The sequence below is a fragment of the Rhagoletis pomonella genome, unplaced genomic scaffold (genome assembly GCF_013731165.1).
Source record: "Rhagoletis pomonella isolate Grant_MI unplaced genomic scaffold, Rhpom_1.0 Rhpom_scaffold_00002, whole genome shotgun sequence".
Taxonomy (NCBI): domain Eukaryota; kingdom Metazoa; phylum Arthropoda; class Insecta; order Diptera; family Tephritidae; genus Rhagoletis; species Rhagoletis pomonella.
This window is the reverse complement of record NW_023458556.1, coordinates 78835802-78839687: the sequence shown is the minus strand read 5'-3', so window position 1 is coordinate 78839687 and position 3886 is coordinate 78835802. Positions and strand designations below refer to the sequence as shown.

General features: G+C 33.8%; 1 long non-coding RNA gene across 1 annotated transcript; it reads right to left on the bottom strand.

The window, feature by feature from the left end:
• Positions 1 to 3238: 3238 nt before the first annotated feature.
• LOC118734101 lies at positions 3239 to 3840 on the bottom strand. Its single transcript, XR_004992330.1, has 2 exons — positions 3632 to 3840; positions 3239 to 3575 (listed from the first exon to the last, which is right to left on the bottom strand). It is a non-coding gene; the product is annotated as an uncharacterized LOC118734101 (long non-coding RNA).
• Positions 3841 to 3886: the final 46 nt, after the last annotated feature.

The window sequence follows — 3886 nt, the reverse complement described above, 5'->3', positions numbered from 1 at the left end:
GTTTACGCAGTACATACCGTCAAAACCTGCTAAATATGGTATCAAGGTTTGGTGGATTTGCGATGCCACAAATGCATATCCACTGCATGGACAAATATATACTGGCCAAGCAGAAACTGGTAGGGAAACGAACCAAGGCGAACGAGTGGTGAAGGATTTGTCTGCCAAATACCAAGGAAGTGGCCGAAACATTACAATGGACAATTTGTTTACGACCTTGCCAGTTGCAGAACTGCTTCTCACCTGCAAACTCACGATCGTTGGAACTTTGCGCAAAAACAAATCATATATTCCTCAAGAAATGAAGCAGAACAAAAACAGGACAATTGGTTCAACGACATTTGGCTTCAAAAATAATGTGACAATGTGCTCTTATGTTCCCAAAAAAAATAAAGCAGTAATTTTGCTTTCGACCACGCATAATGATGCTGAAATAGCTGACAGTGGGAAACCTGAAATAATTGAATATTATAATCGTACCAAAGGTGGTGTTGATCGAATGGACCAAATGTTTGCGGAATATCCAACACAAAGACAAACAAAACGATGGCCACAGCGATGTTCTTCAACATGTTGGACATTACAGCTCTTGCAGCCTACATTGTCTACGATTTGAATAACCCTATGTTGCCTTGGAGAACAAACAACAAGCGTAAGCAGATCCTGCGCAGCTTGGCTGAAGCATTGTGTATGCCCATTATTGAAGCCAGAGCCATAAATCGTCAAGTGACGCGAAATTTTTCGACTAAAATTGCTATTGAAGCATATTTCAACCGACCGGTGGAATCAATGGTGTCAACAGCAGCATCAACATCTGCCGCAGCGCGCACGCCAAAACCTGTGTCCGGATCTTGCTATTTATGTTACGCACAAGAGGAAAAACGCCGTAGAAAAACCAGAAAGCTGTGCGACAAATGTAAGAAGCCAATGTGTCTTGAACATTCGGTCACATCAACAAATTGCTCTATTTGCCATGATTTTCCTTAGATATAAGATGCATTTTTATAATTTTTATAATAAAAGTCAATAGTATAATGTGTGAAATGAATATTTTTAATTTTTCAAATAAAAAAATAATATAAAAAATGTTTTTTTTTATTATTATGAGGATTTTTACTATTGGGGTACAAACGTATCCCGGGTGTGTGTTTACGTATATAATGTGTTTGGAAGGCTGTAGCTCCTGAACCAATGGTCCGATCTGGTTCAAATTTTGAATTTGAACTCAAAACTAAATAATCTTCCTAGATCCGAAGTTAGCGGTATAGAGGTATAGCGGTTCAAAAGTTACAACACTTCAAAGTTGAAAGTGGATACATTTGTACCCGGGTGTGTGTTCTAGGGTTAAGTTCCTTAAACCCCTTACTTTTTGTAAAATGGTATCCAATTTTTCCTTTATTTTTTGCCCAAGTTCACCCTGCACACCTTAAATAATAGTAACAGGAGTCTCCACAAGATGCACTTGTTCAGCCAATGACTCAGCAGATTTAAAAAATATTTTTTCCCGTTCGATATGAAATCGTCAACATCACTGAAGCGAGCTCTTACATCTTCGGCCACTCGGTGAATTGCGTGCCATACAAGTAACCGTCAAAAAACAAGGTAAGCGACATATTTTTCAAAAAATTTCTTTTTAATGCAGGAATGCCCCTTAGAGCATCTAGACGAAATTCTGCATCAAAAAGAAAATTTTGAAAAAATGCTGCGTCAGTGGCACTAAAATAATTTTCGACGAAATCAGTACCCAATAGTTATATGGAATCATCAAATGCTCTTGCAATTGTGGAGTGATTCGTTCATTCTAGACAACGGCGTTTAATAAAAAATGTAATTATTAAATATGCTTTTTTTTACAAAATATTCCTATATATGCATCTAAGGAAAAATATGTAAAAATATGCATTAACAAATCGATGTCATCTTAACTTAAAGCAAGATTTGTTAATCTTTAAGTTCATATCACTTACCAAAAAAAAATATATCTGTACAAATACTATAAAATTTGTTAATTCTTTGTTATATTTTCTTATTTTCCTATATTTAATGTTCTTATCTTCAATATGTTTCTTATTCTGCAATAAAATATTAAATCTTAATGTACTAACGTATAAACGATATCAAATAAATTAAAATAAATTTTGTGTTTCTATATATATTTTTTTAATTTTATACATTTATTTGATACACATCGAGTTTGTAATGAGCGAGGAGGACGTGCGTTGTCAACTCCTTCTAAGAAATGCTTACATAGTGCGCACACGAAATATAATTCAAAATACAAATTTATGGTATACAAATTCCACAGATACAATTTCATATTAAGTTCTCTACAGAATTAAGTAAATTAAATACATACATATGTGTGCTGCAGTGCTCGCGTAAACAGTAAATGTTATATAAGTTGTATTATGGAACGAATTTCCGTCATCCCTTGTCAAATTTGGTTTGTCATACACCCACCCTGTCGGAAACAACAACAACCAAAAAGGTTATATAAGTTAGTAAACTCGTAAACCGTCCATAAAAAATTGTATGAAAACTTATTTACGCACACTACATGTTTTTTACAATGTTTTTGATGGGCAAACTAGACCTTGTAAATATCCAAGACCCGAAATGAAAAAATGTTGAAACCAAGGCTCAAATCGTCACAAACGATATCGTATTACTCGTCACGTAAAAACATACTTTTCGGATTATGACATACGTGAACGTACTATTTGTCCCATTCAGCTTAAACGACTAACGTATCTTTTGTATCGTTTTTGATTCGTGAACGGATGTTACGACTCGAGCCCACACTTAATATCATTTTTGTCGAACATATTCAACATTTTTTACAATAGGCGCTATAATTTATTTGAAAAGAATAATAAATGTTTGATATTTTGTTAAATGAGGTGTTTTTATTTAACACTGTGTGTAAACTTTTAACTTTTGTAAGTTTACATGATTAGATGAGTACCATTTTTGTATATATTTTTTAAATTTGTGGATCAGAAGTTTTCGGTAATAGCTCCAAAGAGTTTTCTGTTTCATAGGAAAAATTCTGACTCCGAAATCGACAATTGTCGCACCTTTCACTTTTATGAAATAGTTATAAAACTTTTATTCATCATTATCAATCTTGTGAATTTTGTCTCAATTAATTTCATCATGGAAAGAAAATTGTAATAAAAAAAACACACTATGCAAAAACTAAATGACTAGTGGTACATATAACATTAAAATTCAATAATTCATAAGACTCAAGGAGTTACAGTATTTATTTGCTTGCACATTTTCGTTCATATAATATTTACGATAAAAAACGCAATCACACATGCATTCAATGTTCATAACACAAAATTATTTTAGCAAGTATAGAAAACCCTTTCCGATTGCTTTTATATTATTCTTAATATCCAATGCAGATTGCGAGGGGACAAGATAAGATTTAGAACTTAACTAAAAAAAGTATACCGAATTTAATACATTTCGTAAATCAAAGTGTCCTTTTTTTCGGCATCTCTCCCAAGGTTCGATTAAGCCGGCGCTTTAAGAGGTAATCAGCTGAGCCATCGTTTACCATATCCCTGAAGTAATAGAATATTTCCAGTTATATTACATCGTAGAATATTTTAATACTCACGATTCTTTGATACTGTATTTAGTTCTCATAAATGCAGACAAATTTTCAATGATAGGTTGCGAGTGTAAAGATACAAATTGCTCTCGGCAAATTTTATTCATTTCAGGCACAGTGCACGCATGAGTCCAAAAACAGTCGTGTACGGAGACAAAAGTAAGCCCTTTTTGCTCACAAAAGAGTGATGTGAGCATCATATGAGACGAATCCAGGCTACCGGAATTCTGCAGTGTATTCCAGGCGGAAGTAGCTACTATC